Source organism: Moschus berezovskii, chromosome 2 (genome assembly GCF_049115385.1).
Source record: "Moschus berezovskii isolate FMDL1 chromosome 2, NW_MosBer_1.0, whole genome shotgun sequence".
In the NCBI taxonomy this organism is placed as follows: domain Eukaryota; kingdom Metazoa; phylum Chordata; class Mammalia; order Artiodactyla; family Moschidae; genus Moschus; species Moschus berezovskii.
This window is the reverse complement of record NC_142461.1, coordinates 71,809,044-71,827,017: the sequence shown is the minus strand read 5'-3', so window position 1 is coordinate 71,827,017 and position 17,974 is coordinate 71,809,044. Positions and strand designations below refer to the sequence as shown.

At 38.5% G+C, this 17,974-nt stretch overlaps 1 long non-coding RNA gene across 3 annotated transcripts in view; it reads right to left on the bottom strand.

Moving 5' to 3' along the window:
• LOC129537515 (uncharacterized) overlaps positions 1-17,974 on the bottom strand; it is a 122,831-nt gene that overhangs the window by 66,554 nt on the left and 38,303 nt on the right. For 2 of the 3 annotated variants that reach the window (XR_016035515.1, XR_016035516.1), the window contains exon 2: positions 11,922-12,302. The exons of the other annotated variant lie outside the window; for it this stretch is intronic. This is a non-coding gene — a long non-coding RNA (uncharacterized LOC129537515). The remainder of the gene's footprint in view (positions 1-11,921; positions 12,303-17,974) is intronic. 3 annotated transcript variants of the gene reach the window in all.

Sequence of the window (17,974 nt, the reverse complement as noted above, 5' to 3'; positions counted from 1 at the left end):
TGGTGTTGAATTCATGACAAATAAAAAGATAATTAAGCAGGGAAAAAAATACAGGCCATTATTAACTCTGAGGATAACAGAATGTTGTTAGCAAATAAAACTAACCACAATTTACAACAGATTTAGTGTTAATTAGTGTTTAATTGGTCATAAATCAGCCAGTTAATACTAAATATTGAACAGATGAAAATTATAATTTGACCAGACCTCCCTGGTGGTCCAGTGGTTAAGACTCGGTACTCCTAATGCAAAGGGCATGGGTTCGATAACTGGTTGGGAAACTAATATTCCTACATGCCACACCATGAAGCCAAAAAGTAAAAAAAAAAAAACATTGACCAAATTGTGAGAAAAATGAGTACAAAAAGTGGGTACAAGTAGTAGGGCAGGAAGGATAAAAGAGTGCTGAGTCTTTCTCTTCCATTCCTCTTCTTGAATGGAAAATCAAGAGATCATATCTAAAACTGGGAAGTCAAGAAAGAGCAATGCAAAAATGTTATCTAGAAAAATGGAGGCAAATACCAAAATAATCAGGTGAAACTGGTGCCTCTGGGAAGGAGGAAATGATATGTGAGGGGACCTGCTGTGTTCCACAAAAAGTCACAAAGAAATATTTGTCTTTAAGATTATGTGTATGTTCACTTTAGTACAAATAAAAACTGAAAGAAAAAAGAGAAGAAAGTGATAAGTATCTTTAATCCAGACTGATATGTAATAATCTCTAATATCAAGTGACAAAAATTAAAATGTGGAGTAGTTTGTATACTAAGCTATTGTTTGCATTTTAAAAACAGAGGCGGAAATGTCCCCGGTGGCTCAGCGGTAAAGAATCCACCTGCCAGTGCAGAAGACGTGGGTTCGATCCCCGGTTTGGGAAGATCCCACACGCCTTGGAATAACCAAACCCATGCACCACAACTATTGAGCCTGTACTCAAAGGCCCGGGTATTACACCCACTGAGCTCACGTGCCCCAACTACTGAAGCTGTGTGCCCTAGAGCATGCTCAGCAACAAGAGAAACCGCAGCAATAAGAAGCCTATGCACAGTAACTAGAGAGTAGCCCCTGCTTGCCACAACTAGAAAAAAGTCTGCAAAGCAAAAAAGAGCCAGCACGGTTTAAAAAAAAAAATGTAAAAAATAAGTAAATAAAATTATTTTTTAAACATATGTAAATATTTTTAAAATGGAGTAGGGATTTCCCTGGTGATCCAGTGTTTAAGACTTCACCTTCCAATGCAAGGGACAAGGGTTTAATCTTTGGTTAGGGAACTAAGATTCCACATAACTCTTGGCCAGAAAACCAAAAAACATAAAACAGAAACAATATTGTAACAAATTCAATGAAGACTTTAAAAATGGTCAACATAAAAAAAAAAAAAAAAGAGGGAGTGGAAACTATAAATATATACTTGTATTGCACAGAATGGACTTCCCGGGTGGTTTAGTGGTAAAAGTCTGCCTATCCATGTGGAAGACACAGAAGACAGGAGTTCTATCCCTGGATAAGGAATATCCCCTGCAGGAGGAAATGGCAACCTACTCCAGTATTCTTGACTAGAAAATTCTATGGACAGTGAAGCCTGGTGGGCTATAATCCATGGGGTTGCAAAGAGTCAGACACTACTAAGCATGCATACACACACTCATTGCTCAGAATAATTCATCAGGAAGCTCGGTTGAGTCTACCCTCAAAATAAATTCCAATCCCAACCATCCCTCACCTTCCATCATTCTCATCCTCCCGAGAGCCATCACCTCTTGCCTAGACGAGGCTAACAACCTTCTCATTACTTCACTGGCCTCACTGCCTCCATCCTTCAATCTAATCCCCACACAGCAGCCCAAGGCATCCAGTTAAAAGGAATATTAAATGACATCATCCCCCCACCCCCTACCCTCTCCCTGTTCAAAACCTTTAAAGTGTTTTTTTTTTTTTCAATCAAGTTGAGTAAAACCATATTCCACTCCAGGTCTTCACAATCCCCTATGATCTGGTTCTGACCTCATCTTATTCTAGCTCATTCTTACTTCAACACATGGTCCCTTTGCCTAGAGAGCTTTTCCCAGAGACTAGACTGGCCTGTCACCCAGATCTCTGCTCAGATGTCAGCTCCTCACAGGGACCTTTCCTCATCCTTGTCTGTCTCCTCCTTCCCCACTCCCTTTCTACCTATAATGTCTGTCACCTTACCCTGATTTATTTTTCTTCATCCCACTGATCACCATTTGACATTTAGTTACATATTGAATGTTTTAGTTGTTTACTAGCTGTCTCTCCCAACAGCATGTGGAGTACCATTAGGGAAGACCCAAGCACCTAAAACAGGGCCTGGGGCAGAGTGTGTGTGCCAAGTCACTCAGCTGTGTCTGACTGTTCGAGACCTCAGGGGCTAGGGACCACCAGGCTCTTCTGGCCATGGGATTCTCTAGGCCAGAATCTGGAGTGGGTTGCCATTTCCTTCTCCAGGGGATCTTCCCAATCCAGGGACCGAACCTGTGCCTCCTGCACTGGCAGGAGGATTCTTTACCACTGAGCCCACTGGGAAGCCCCTGGGGCATAGTAGCTATTAATAAAGTTCCTTTGAATAAATTAACTTACAGTGAAAAATACAGGAGAACCCCACACACACACCTCCACTGGCCAAATATTTATCATGAATGCTTTGCATAAGGCAACTGGGAACTTGGGTGTCAGGGGTGGGAGAGCAAGAGAGAATTATTTTCTACTTGCCTAGATCCCAGGATCTTTAATTCCTCCAGCACCCAGAGTCCAGACTGTACCCCAAAGTGGTGCGATAAAGCACCCAGAGTTCAGACAGCATCACCACGGTGATATTCTAGAGTGAAGAAGGGAAATGTGAGAACATCTATTTAGATTTATTTTTTTCCTAAAAGAAAGAAGGTATTATTAACATTCAGTTCATCTACTTTGAGTTCATGTATAAAATTTATAAATTATATTTTGAATTACATGTTCAACAGGTTTTTACTGACTAGGATATGAAATTTAAAAGTTTGGTCTGTAAGTTGGATCACAAACCAATGACCTTTAGGTCTTAGATAAATCGGATATGTTTGATGTGTCCCATTCTGTTTAAAAGTGTACAAGTCAACATTAAAATCCAGAAATTTCACAGAAAATCTCAGGCGTGTGGGTTGTTTGAGAAACCAGAGTTGTTGGCAGTGCTGGTCCTTTGATGACTGAGGGCCACATGGGTGCAGCCCCATTTAAAAATGCAAGTGGATCCTGACTCACTGAGGTTTTCTCTGTCAGATTCCTATAGGTTCTCAGATTCAGCTCAACTCACTCCCTGCAGGCATTTTATTTTAAGACCCTTTTCTGAATCTTTTTCTCAGTTTCAGGCAAAACATTTTTATCTGATAGCAGTGAAAGGGTTGAAATTTGCTAATAATCAACTTAAAACAAAAGAGACTGTGTGTAGAGCTATCCCTTTATTCACATGACACTTACTCTTTCCATCTGCTGAGTAACAGGGGGAAGAGCAGGTGTTGGCACAACCATGATTAATAAGAGATCGTGTCCCTATGAATCATGGTGCCTGGAATTTGTCCCAGCTGAGAGCAGACTGAGAGCCACTTCTCTGTAGCCCACAATTTCCTAATTACATACAGTCCTTTGCTGTTATATATGTATCCACAGTCCCATAGAAATTTCTTGTAAGAACTACTGAGTGTGTAGTACTCCTGAGTCCTCAGAGCATCAAGTATTGAGGATATTTAATAAAGGCTTGTTGGTTAAGTGATGAACATTAAAAAAAGTGGATACTGCCAGTTCTTAAAACTTATATCACCACAGTTTACATAGTTAACTATATAGAGATAGTAAATGACGAGTGCATACACACACATGCACACACACACATTTAAGAAAAGCCAGAAGGAAGAATGTCTTAGTTTTGTTTTCCCGCAGTGCCCAGAGAAGTGCCGTTGCTGTAACAATCAGATAAATGGATGGATAAATGAATGAATTAGGTTCACAATATCCACCTTGATCATAATAACAGATACTATTTACTAAGTATTCTCTGTGGACTGGCCACTGAACTAAGTCCTCAACATAATTTTCTCATTTAATTCTATGGCCATCTTTTAATATTACAAATTAAAAAAATAAGGCTTAGAAAAATGAAATAAGTAGTCTAGAGCCACATAACTATTAAATGGCAGATTCAGGATTTAAGCCTAGGGTGTCCCAAAGCCAGTGTTCTTTACTAAGAAATACCGAAAACAAACAAAACCCACTGGATGAGAAGTTGAAATTTCCCCAATAAAATATTCTCATACAATGAGATGGCTGTCACTGAAAATAAACTCTAAAATCAGCATATTCTGCAGAAGCAGAAGTTAAATATGTGTTTAGCCAAATTAATAAATGGGGAGGAAAAAAGGACATTCAGTTTAGAGCTCAGAATAAGTACATGACCAAGGGAAGCTGAAACCTTGAAAAACAGTAGACAATTGTAAATTACTTGTTACAATAGTGGGAAGCTGCTTTTCAGCCACAACTTCTATTTATTGTAGATAAGTAGTGACTGAATCATTTTTTTTTTTTAATGTAAGATCAAAACTCCAGTTTCATTCAACTGGAACATTTCCTTCATGACAAAGGCCCTATTGAGCTGAAGAAATCTTAAACAGTTTGAAGGCTTAGGCTCCACACCCAAGGAGTTTACCATCTGCTAGAGATGCTGAGGTGTCTACACGCAATTGGAAAAGAACACTTGGTCAAGAGAGGCCCAAGCTGGAAGGTCTTTCCAGCCAGGCAGAGAATGTTGGACTGTCACTTGGGAGCAGAGGGTTAAGAGGCCACTCTCTGCCCAGGCTGCATGTAACACCACACTCGGTTTGTTCACTGCAGAGAAAGAGAGATGTGGTAACCAGAGTCCTTCATGAGATAAGATAAAAGCTTTAAGTAAATTAATCGGAATTGTTCTGAACATGATAAGATAAGGGGTTTAGATGACTGAGGGTGAGGCAGACTAAGAAGAGATCTACATATTTCTCCAGCAGGAAAGTGTTACACAGTTCAAGGCAGCTTGCTTAATGGAAAGGAAAGTATGCAACTTTCCTTTAGATGGAAAGTTGAGTGTCTGCTGTGTGTGTGTTTCTGTGCGAGTGCAGAATTATAAATGAAAAATTAAAGAAAAACTTCTAAGCTGGTTGGTAGACCATTCATGGGGTGATGTAAAAAGAGATTTTGAGTTTACTTTTAAAAGTTTTCTAATAGAACAAATAATACACAAAATTATAAAAGTTACAGGTCAAAATAAACTCCCCTTTGACTATCTCTCAGTTATACCCTGCCTGAATCCCAACACCTCCTCAAACGATCTTCTGAAATTTGAAGTGCAAGTACATGTGGTATTTGAGAATAATGACAAAAAAGGAGAAGAATATTGCAGTAATAGTAACACTAACTTCCTCTTATTAAGTAGGTGCTATGCTAGAATTCCATGGACTATATGGTCCATGGGGTGGCAGAGTAGGGCACGACTGAGTGACTTTCACTTTCTTTCTTTCATGCTAGATAGTTACCAAATCAATTATTAGATCATTTAGCAAATGTTTTGTGAGCAACTAAATGCCAAGGACTAGGAATACAATAATGACCTCGAAGAAGCTCCTAACTTGGTGTCCTTCTACTATATACTGATAAGGAAAGCAAGACTGAGAGATTAAGCAACTTACCCAAGGCTGCTATGAGATAAGTGGTAATGCTGTGGTTAAAAGCCTGGACTGTACCTCTTCAAAGGCTGACTTTCTTTCTTCCACTACCGCTCAACTGTTTTCAAACTGTTTATTTTAAGACAATAGTCTTGGGCTTCCTTGGTGGCTCAGTGGTAAAGAATTTGCTTGCCGATGCAGGAGACTCAGATTTGATCCCTGGTTTGGGAAGATCCCCTGGAGAAGGAAATGACGATCCACTCCAGTGTTCTTGCCTGGGAAATCCCATGGACAGAGGAACCTGGCAGCCTACAGTCCATGGGGTTATAAAAGTTGGACATGACTTAGTGACTCAACCACCATCACCACCCTAAAAGTTCAAGTTGTGCAAGGTCATCAGGGCTAGTGAATTACAAACCTGAAAGTGCCTGGGAATCACAAATTCCTGTCCCTCTCCCAGTATTAAGAGCCCTAACTAAATAGTACTGGTGTTCCCATATGAACAAATTAGAACACAGTTACAGAGAGGGAAGACCATGTGAGCAAGCAGGGAGAAGATCACCACCAAACCCAAGACAGGCCTCAGAAGAAACCAGTCCTGCTAATACCCTGATTTAGAATTTCCAACCTCCAGAACTGTGGGAAAATTAATTTCTGTTGTTTAAACCACCCAGTCATGGTATTTTGTTATAGCAGCCCCAGCAAATTAACACAGGCACTATCTGGTATTATTTGCCCTTTGAATGCAGGAAAATTAATGATTCTGTAAGAGAAGAATGAGATAAAGGGGTCAATAAAAATAAAAACAAGAAGATGACTTTCACTTTCATCAAATTCAATTTCAGAAAATGGTGAAGATAACACTAAATGAGTGAGAAAAAGTGGGCAACTGACAAAACAAACCTTCATTGAGGAAAGAGTACCAAGATTTCTCACTCTAAGAGAGATGCCTGTGTTTTCAGTCAGTGGAGGAGAAAACTTCCTAAGCTCAATGACAAAGAGGTGAGGAAAGGCTTCCAAGGAAGACATGGAGGTAAAGCACAAAGGAGATGAGAAGCATCATGCAGGTATGTAAACTATTCAAGATGGAAGAATACAGGAAAAGAAAGAAATGTGAGTTCTGAGATTAAAGGAAGTAAAACATTAAGAATTTAAGGAAGTAAAAGGAGTTCAAAAGAAGCCTAGACAAGCTAAAAATAAACCATATATGTGGGCCAAGTGTTATGTAAACCGGAAACAGGTCACTGAGATAGCAGTAGATCACTCAAGGTTACAGGCACAGTTTATGGGTATGAGAGAGGAAAGATTTAGGGTATAATTTTAAAACAAGAAGTAAAGTAATATGTGAAGAAAGACTGGGTTTGGTCATCTACTTTTCATGTTTCCTGGAGCCACTGAATCAATAATTTCCCCATTTTGTGTCAAGTTTGAAACCAACCAAAATAATAAAATAGCTATGAATAGAGGGAAGAAAGTGATACATTTCTTTTTTTGCTATGTTGAACAGATTAGATATAATTTACCCACAATAGACCTTATGGGCAGGCCAGTCATCGCTTGGCCCCGTTTGGGAAAACCTGCCATGTTCCACCATGACTGTTAGCTAATCCTTTAGCTCCCAGTTCTCCTACCTCAGCTGACTGGAGCTGGGAAGGAGCATGTAACCTCAAAAGAATTTTATGGATTTATGGTCTATGAGGAGGTTTGGCATAGAACTTTTGTCCAAGTTGGGATTTTTCTGGGTTAAGCAGACACTATCTTTTAGAAATTTGACAAGGAACTGAAAAATTATGAATAAGCTGAAGCTTAAGTTATCAGAAAAGAGAAGGTAAAATCACAAGGTATTCATAGGGGAGTTGAGAAATCAGTGGGCAGATATAGGAATGGTGGCAGGGCAGATGGAGGGATTCTGAGTCATGGCAGTATGGGCTCTGAACTTGCCATGACAACAAGATGACTCAGAGCAGCAACTCTTCACTGGATGCCTCCAGTTCCTGAATGACTGCCAGTGTTCACGAGCACTGACTCCATCACTTTTCCCAAATTTTCAAGAAGATTCTTTAAAGTCTTTACTTCCATGGATATCCTCACAGTACCTCTACTTCCAGCCCTCAAATGAACCATTGTTCTTTGTAATGAAAGGATATTGACAACATCTCACGAATAATAGCACTGGCTAATATTTATTTAACACTTATGTGACAAGCACTAAGGGGTTAACTTTACATGTTCTTGCTTGTTTAATGTTTTCAACAATCTATGAGGCACTATTATTTTCTTACAATCTATGAGGCACTCATGAGACGAGTTGACTCACTGGAAAAGACTCTGATGCTGGGAAAGGTTGGGGGCGGGAGGAGAAGGGGACGACGGAGAATGAGATGGCTGGATGGCATCACCGACTCTGTGGACATGAGTTTGAGTGTACTCCGGGAGTTGGTGATGGACAGGGAGGCCTGGCGTGCTGTGATTCATGGGGTCGCGGAGAGTCGGACACGACTGAGCGACTGAACTGAACTGAACTGAACTGATGAGGCACTATTATTATTCTCTCTATAGGTAGAGATTCTAGTTTAGAGAAGTGATCTCTCCTACTCAAGGTCACACAGTGATTCTGTGGCAAAGTTGCTTCTGTCTTCAGATTTGTACAACTTCAGAACCCAAACATATAATTAAATCTAACTCTAGCCAAGTCATTCTCTTTCTTTGGGGTCACGTTGCGACTAGAAAGTGGGATTCAGTTACTCCAAATCATAAAATTTTATATGTAATGATTAGAACTTATAGGGAAGAAAGAAAGATTCATCATGAATTTTACATGCTCTAAAATAATATAATCATGCATCTTCTGAAACTTTGGAAACTTCATAAAAGAAAAGTTCTGAAAAATTTCCCCCGAGCAAAACATAGTGAAGGAAAATTAATTACTAATTTCAGATGTAAAATACGTGCTAGCTGTTATTTTAATTAGCGTTTAAGGAAAATATGTATTTTTTTCTAGTTTAACTCTGACCTTAATTTCCCTAATTTTCCTCACAAAGTCTTAAGCTCCTCAACAATGTATTCTCTACAAAGAGGGTTTTAGAAACCAAACTTGGGTATAGAAGAGAAACTACTTTGCATTTTAAAAAAAAAAGAGAGAAATGAAACTGTAGAGTTTAAAATATTTATATGCAAGGGAAAGAGGCTTTGAAATATAAAGTGCAAGATTCCAACTCTTTCATTTATGCTAAAGAAATAACTAAAATTTATTTCTCAAAAATTGAGAAATTTAGCAGAGATGTATATTGTTTCCTTCACTGCTTGAGTCTCTGGCAAAATAATAGGTGCTCAATAAAAATATATTAAATAAAATGAAAGATGACCAAACTCAAGATACTGAGATTACTCTCTGCATTCTATCTATAAATTACACAAGAATTTGAACATGTCATTTAGCAACTTTGGGTGCAAATTTTATTTATTTATTGTGAGATTTTTTTGTTTACTCAAAACATATTGCAAGAAGATATGTTCTATCAAAATTAACAGGACAGTACTGGTTTAGGAATAGGCAAAAAAATTAATGGAGCAGACTAGAAGACAGATTTTTTAAAAATTGAAGTATAGTAGATTTACAATGTTGTATTAGTTTCAGGTGTACAGTAAAGTGATTCAGATATACGTATTTATCTATCTATATATATATACACACATGTATAACCACATATATATGTATTCTTTTTCAGATTCTTTTCTATCCCCTCCCTCCCGACTCCTGTCCCAGTTGGTAACCATGTTTGTTTCTATGTCTGTGAATCTGTTTGGTAAATAAGTTCATTTGTATCATACTTATAGATTCTACATATAGGTGATATCATATGATATTTATCTTTCTCTCTTTGACTTACTGCATTTAGTATGGTAATCTCTAGGTCTAGCCATGTTGCTGCACTTGTCATTATCCTTTCCTGAGACTAATATTCCATTATATATGTATATATATATATATGTCATGTTTTCTTTATCCATTCAGCTGTCAGTTGACATTTACTTTGCTTCCATGTCTTGGCTATTGTGAATAGTGCTGTATATAAATGACCAATAAACATAAAAATCCACCAATTATTAGTATAAGTTTATATAACCTTTTGGAGGCCACTTTGGCAGTATGTATCTTTTCAAATTAGAGTTTTGTCTGGATGTGTGCCTAGGAGTGGGATTGCTGGGTGGTAAGGTACTCATTCATAGTCTTTTGAGGAACTTCCATACTTCTCTCTATAGTGGCTGAACCAATTTATACTTCCGCCAACAGTGTAGGAGGTTTCCTTTTTCTCCATACCCTCTTCAGCGTTTATTATTTGTAAACTTTTTGATGATGGCTGTCCTGACTGGTGTGAGATGATATCTCATTGTAGTTTTGACTTCCAGTTCTCTAACAATTACCGATGTTGAGTACTTTTCATGCGTCTGTAGGCCATCTGTAGAATTAGATTCTTGTATATATGTATATGTCAATTTAATATATATGTATGTGTGTGTGTGTCTGTGCGTGCATGTGTATTTATTATTCCTTAAAGGCTGCATACCAAATCATTATGTAAAGTAAAACTGATTTGGGGCAACTGGCTAAAGAAACTGTTTAAAGACAAAATAATGCTAATTATCTTTTATATCACAAACTAAAGTAAATTTCAGATAGATCAAAGACCTGAAAATTAAAAAAAACATTTTTTTTTTAATGTGGACCATTTGTTACCATACTGTTTCTATATTGTGTTTTGTTTTTCTGGCCTCAAGGTACGTGGGATCTTAGCACTCTGATCAGGGATCAAACCCATCCCCCTTTATTGGAAGGTGATGTCTTAACCACTAGACCACCAGAGAAGTCCTGAATATTTTTTTCAACAAAAAAGAAAGTTATAAAACTACTAAGAACAAAATTCAAAGAAATGTTTTTATAACCTCAGGGTGGTAAAATCATTTCTCAGAATAACAGTAAGCCTATAACCATAAAGAAAATGATTAAAATGTGAAAAATTATAATTGTTTTTCATGTAACAGTACTATAAACAAAGTTAGGAGGTGAATGGCAATCTAGGAACTCAGAATTATAACGAAGAAAATAAATCGTTAGCCATAATATAGAGGGGCTGTAAATCAAGAAGAATCATAACTACATATAACATAGTAAGAAAACAGGAAAAAGGGAATTAGCAGGAAATCCAGAGAAGAAATGATATAGTTAATATATACATGAAAATTTACTAAAGACAGATATGTAAATGACCAATAAACATAAAAAGCCACCAATTATTGGTATAAGTTGATATAACCTTTTGGAGGCCACTTTGGCAATATGTCTCAACAGCATTGATCTAACTAATAATGAAGGTGCAGAGGAAACAGCACTGGTTTTGAAGTTAGATTGAAGTGGTTCTGACATTTGCCTTTGCAATTTACCAGCTGTGTTATCCAGAGTGAGTTGCTTAACCTATCTGAGCTCCTTTTCCCCCTCCTCCAGATTTCCTGCCAGCGTTGTTTAGACTTGAGGAATGATTCGAGGCATATACCCTGAGAAAATAATAATTTAAAATGATACATGCATCACAATGTTCATTGTGGCACGATTTACAATAGCCAGAACATGGAAACAACCTAAATCCCCAATAACAGATGAATGGAAAAAGAAGATGTGATATACATATACAATGCAATATTATTTAGCCATAAAAGGAATGAAACTGAGTCATTTGTAGAGATGTGGCTGCAACTAGAGTCTGTTATACTGGATGAGGTAAGTCAAAAAGAGAAAAACAAGTCTCTCAATGAATTTTTGCAATGAGACATCAGATCCTGAACTTCATTAGTTTTGGCCAGGCTTGAAATCCGGGAGAAAGCTGAAGGACAGGAGGAAAAAGCAGTGGGAAAATCGTACCAAGGGATCCCTTTCATAGCCTGTCGGAAAATCTGCTAAATATCTGGCTGGTGCTCACAGTTTTCATTTTCCTGGTCCTTGGCACAGAGAAGAGTAAGGACAGAAGAACTCCTGCCGGCTTGTGTAACAGCTACTGGTGCCCAACAGATAGTGCCTTTGGGACATACCGAAGAGTAGCCTCTCCAGAGTCCCTCAATTGCACCCACTGCCACCCGCCTGTTCACGGGGGGCTCAAGGAAACAAGAAACGAGAGATTGTAAAGGAATTAAGATTTTGTTAGGCATGTCCTTCCAGCCGTAGGAGTGAGGATCTCCTACCTTAACCAGAAGTCTTCTGGAACCTGAGATTGAGCCGTGTGAGCTTTCTGCTGAGTTTGTTTTTCACTGTCCTGGTCTCCAGTACGATGGGCCTCTCGTCACTTCCCTTGCTCTGGGTTTTCTTTGCGGTCCACTTCAACGCTTCAACCATGGGAGATTTCGCAGAGTGGGCTCCTGCTGTGCTTGGCCTCTTCTGAGCAGAGGTTGTTTCAGCCAGGTTACATCTGAGTCACAGCACCATAGATGTCAGGTATGTGAGATCATAGATCCTTGACCAGGGACCAAACCTCTTACCCTCTTCATTGGAAGGTGAAGTCTTGACCACTGGACCATCAGGGAAGATCCTGGTCAGGTTTTTGATGCAGAGTAATGTGTCATATTCTGGGGGGAAAAAAAATGCCACAAAGGAAACATGACTAAGGAAGAAAAGTGAGCACCAGGATTTAAGGCATAGGCTAACTTCATTGTTTTGAGCAAATGCAGTCAGATTTATGATCAGGACCAGCCTTTATCTATAAAGTTGCTAAGCCCCTAGCTTTGAAGGGAAAAAAGTAAACACCAGCTGCCAGTCATTTGGCTGTGCAACAAGAAGGCTTGGATAGTGAGAATACCTTTTCTGGATTGGTTCCACTGATGCTTTGTCCCTGAGGTCAGGAAGTATCGTGTCAGTAAGAGATTGCCTATTAAAGTTCTTTTGATATTGGGCAAGGCTCCTGCCCACCTAGAATTCCATGAGCTCAACATCAAAGATGTCAACTGGCCTACTTTCCCATAAACACAACATCTCTAATTCAGCCTCTATATCAGGGGTTCATAAGGAGCTTTATAGTTCATCACACTTGGTACTCTACAGAAAGGATTATCAATACTGTAGAAAAGAACCCCAATAGAATATCATGAAAGCCTGGAAGGATTACACCACTGATGATGCCATCATTGTTACAGAAAGAGCCTTGAAAACCATTAAGTCTGAAACAACAAATTTATGTTGGAGAAATCTATGTCCAGATGTTGTACATGACTTCACACTGGATTTAAGACAGAGGTAAACAAATAAATCATGGGAAATCATGAATATGGCAAAAAAAATGGAGAAGTGACAGGTTTCAAGATGAATATTTTGGAGAAATTCAAGAACAAATGGAGACTACACCAGAGGAATTAACAGAAGATGACTTGGTGGAGGTGAACGCTTCCAAATAAGAGCCAGACGAAGAGGAAGGAGACTTAGAAGAGACAGTGCAGAAAACAAACTGACATCAGACAACCTAGCAAAAGGGTTTTAATTAGTAAAGACAGCTTTTGACTTCTTTTACAGCATGGACCCTTCTATGATATACCCACTGAAATAGGAAGAAGATTGATACCAACATGCAAACACTTTTAGAGAAATAAAAAAGCAAAAATGTGAGACATTAAAAAAAAAAAAGAGAAAAACAAATATCATGTATTAATGCACATATGTGAATCAAGAAAAATGGTACAGATGAATCTATCTCCATGGTAGGAATGGAGACTCAGATGTAGAGAGCTGACATATGAACGTGGTGGGAGAATGGGAGTTTGGGACAAATTGGGAGATGAGGATTGACATATATACACTAATGTGTAAAACAGATAGCTAGTGAGAAGGAGCTATTAATATAAAGCACAGGAAGCTCAGCTTGGTCCTGTGATGACCCAGAGGGGTGGGATAAGGGTAGGGATAGGAGGGAGGCCCAAGAGGGAGGGTATATATATATATATATATATATATAGCTAATTCACATTGTTGTACAGCAGAAACTAACACAACATTGTAAAGCAATTATCCTCCAATTTTAAAAAATAATCTATCAGAAACAACTTTTCATGAATGGATAAACAGCTTTCAAATTTTTATATGCAGAAATGTTTGCAGAGGGTAAAAATTAAAAGAAAGAAAAGAAACAGACAAAGAAACAAATAAAGAATAATTCTAGGATTACTGAAAAATGAAGATGTAAACAATTATTTGCAAGCAGACAATACAGCTTAAGAAGTGAATAGTAAATTGATCAGATTATTGAAGAGACATTTTCTTGGGTCTGACAGTTTTTCTGTGTTCATTCTCAAAATATTTTTTCAAATATCAAAACAGTATGTGCACACATTTATAAAAAAGTATCAATGATGCTGAAGAGCTACTGCAAAAGGTAGGAATACCTGCTGCTACATCCCAGCCCTACCCCACACCTTTGTCTCTATCCAAACCCTAGAAGACTCAAACTTGAGAATCAACTAAGTTTAACTTTTCTACAGCTACACTTTATTTTTTATTTTATTCTTTTGGGTGGTTACTTCCCTATCTCTCAATAATACCGTCATATCAGGACTTTTTGTTTGTCAAACAGACTTTTATCTATGGACTTCCTTCACATTCTGATACATGAGTACTTAGTTCACTTACATCCTCCCCACCACTCAACATGAATATCTCACTATTTTTAATTCCACTATTGTAATTTTAGGTAACACTCTTTAGTTCCTCTTTGCAATTTTCTTACTCTATGTATTTATGTTTCCTGTTCCATTAACAATGACCTATAGCTCTCAACCCCCCATTTTGTATAGGTCCCCTCCCCTTCCACTTCCAAAGTTCTTTCACTGCTGTCCTCTGTAAGATTTCAATGAAAAAGTTCAAAGGACCAGCATAACAGAATAAGAAGTTCAGGGAATTCCATGGTGGTTCAATAGTTAAGACTCATCGCTTTCACTTCTGTGGGTCTGGGTTCAATCCCTGGCTGGGGAACTAAGATCCCACACACTGTGCAGCCAAAAAACAAACAAAAAAAGGAATTAAAAAATAAAAAACAAGAAGTTCAAATGACATTACAGAAATTGTGAAATAGTTCATGCACAGAGACAATAATACAGACTAATACAGAAACACATATATATATATCCACCACTCAGCTTTAACAAATCGTAACCCTGTATATATTTACTTCCCTTTAAAAAAGAGCACTCCCAATCCATTAAGGGCCTCTATACTAGTTCTCTTTACTAGTGTTTATCATTACTGATCAAAAACCTATCTCATTAATTCCATGTTTACCATTCTAACACTTATATTTTTAATACATACTTTGACATCTATATATATGATAAACATATTTACATATATTCATATATATTATATATCCATGTATTATTTATTAATGATGACATTTGCAAAGTAAAAATTTGCTGGGAATTCAGGAGCACTAATGTTTCTAAATTCTGAGATTTTGGGGTAACTCTTATTTCAAGGCAAGCAAAAAGTTCCAGGAGCATGACTCACAAGGCACACAGTCTACCATAAAAGGGTAAAAAACAGTAGCTGGGTAGTTTATGAGGAAGGCTACAGCACCAAAGGACAGAATCAGGAAGGTGATTTTTTAAAAAATATTTATCTATTTAATTATTTATTTTTGGCTGCATGGGGTGTTAGTTGTAGTACCCAGTCTCTCTAGTTGTTGGATGCGTGGGCTTAGCTGCCCCATGGCACGAGGGATCTTAGTTTGCCAACCAGGAATGGAACCTGCATCCCCTGCACTGCAAGGCAGATTCTTAACCACTAGACCAGGTACCTCATCTGGTAAAGAAACCACCTGCAATGCAGCAGACTTGGGTGTGATCACTGGATAGGGATGATCCCCTGGAGAAAGGAATGGCTACCCACCCCAGTATTCTGGCCTGGAGAATTCCATGGACTACAGTAGGTGACCAATATGCTACTGCAGAAGAATGGGGAAATAACTCCAGAAAGAATGAAGAGAGCCAAACAGAAAACAACGCCCAGTTGTGGATGTGACTGGTGATGGAAGTAAAGTCTGATGCTGTAAAGAATGATATTGCAAGGGAACCTGGACTGTTAGGTCCATGAATAAAGGTAAATTGGAAATAGTCAGACAGGAGATGGCAAGAGTGAATGTCAACATTTTAGGAATCAGTGAACTAAAATGGATTGGAATGGGCGAACTTAATTCAGACGACAATTATATTTACCACTGTGGGCAAGAATCCCTTAGAAGAAATGGACTAACCCTCATAGTCAACAAAAGAGTCCAAAATGCAGTACTTGAGTGCAATCTCAAAAATGACAGAATGATCTTTGTTCGTTTCCAAGACAAACCATTCAATACCACAGTAATCCAAGTCTATGCCCCAACCACTAATGCTGAAGAAGCAGAAGTTGAATGATTCTATGATGACCTACAAGACCTTCTAGAACTAACGCCTAAAAAAGATGTCTTTTTCATCATAGGGGACTGGAATGCAGAAGTAGAAAGTCGAGAGATACCTGGAGTAACAGGCAAGTTTGGCCTTGGAGTACAAAATGAAATAGGGCAAAGGCTAACAGAGTTTTGCCAAGAGAATGTACTGATCACAGCAAACATCCTCTGACAACACAAGAGACGACTCTACACATGGACATCACCAGATGGTCAGTACTACTACTGATACCAGATTGACTATATTCTTTGCATCTGAAGATGGAGAAGTTCTATACAGTCAGCAAAAACAATACCAGGAGCTGAATGTGGCTCAGATCATGAATTACTTAATACAAAATTCAGACATAAATTGAAACAAGGGAAAACTACTAGACTATTCAGACATGACCTAAATCAAATCCCTTATGATTATACAGTGGAAGTGAGAAATAGATTCAAGGGATTAGATTTGATAGAGTGCCTGAAGAACTATGGATGGAGGTGCGTGACATTGTACAGGAGGCAGTGATCAAGAAAAAGAAATGCAAAAAGGCAAAATGATTGTCTGAGGAGGCCTTACAAATGGCTGAGAAAACAAGTGAAGAGAAAGGCAAAGGAGATAAGGAAAGATATACCCGTCTGAATGCAGAATTCCAAAGAATAGTTATAAGAGATAAGAAAGCCTTCCTCAGTGATCAGTGCAAAGAAATAGAGGAAAACAACAGAATGGGAAAGACCAGAGATTTCTTCAAGAAAATTAGAGACACCAAGGAAACATTTTATGCAAAGATGGGCACAATAAAGGACAGAAATGGTATGGATCTAACAGAAGCAGAAGATATTAAGGATAGGTGGCAAGAATACACAGAAGAACTATACAAAAAAGATCTTCATGACCCAGATAACCATGACGGTGTGATCACTCACGTCGAGCCAGACATCCTGGAGTGTTAAGTCAATGGGCCTTAGGAAGCATCAGTACGAACAAAGCTAGTAGAGGTGATGGAATTCCAGCTGAGCTATTTCAAATCCTAAAAGATGATGCTGTGAAAGTGCTGCACTAAATATGCCAGCAAATCTGGAAAACTCAGCAGTGGCCACAGGACTGGAAAAGGCCAGTACACAGTCAGAGGAGAAGGGGATGACAGAGGATGGGATCGTTGGATAGCATCACTGACTCGATGGACATGAGTTTGAGCAGGTTCCAGAAGCTGGTGATGGACAGGGAAGCCTGGCATGCTGCAGTCCAGGGGTCGCAAAGAGTCTGACATGACTGAGCAACTGCCACTTCCACTTTTTTTCAAACCACCAGAGAAGTCCCAGAAAGGTGATTTTTAATTTTGCACCAAGACAGATTTTAGACTGGGCCATCCATGCCAAGAAATGAAGTGCTGAAGTTCAAGAGGACGTTCCCCTATGGGGTTTCCTTGTTACACTCCCAGGGTGGGTAGAAAGAGAGTATCAGGGAGTGTGAGGCAAGGCTGCTCCTAAGGTGCTTAGGATAAAGTACAGCTCACACTTCACAGAAATGAAAATTAAGGAGGAAGGGACAAGGATGTGAGCACTGACCCATTTTCAGCTTCTGTGGACAAAAAAGTCACCATTCATGGATAGAATGTATTACCAGAGAAAGATAGATAGCATCTAGCAGTTAAACAATTGAATTCATGCAAGAAAAGTAGAAGCAAGAGTCACCAAAGAGAGCCCAGACTCAGTGACATGGAGGCATAAATGTAAGGACACTCATCTTTCTTTATAGCTAAATGGAGTACATTTTTACAAGCAATTTTTTAAAGTGACCTGAAATTCCCTTACTATATGGTGATTTTGTTTCTT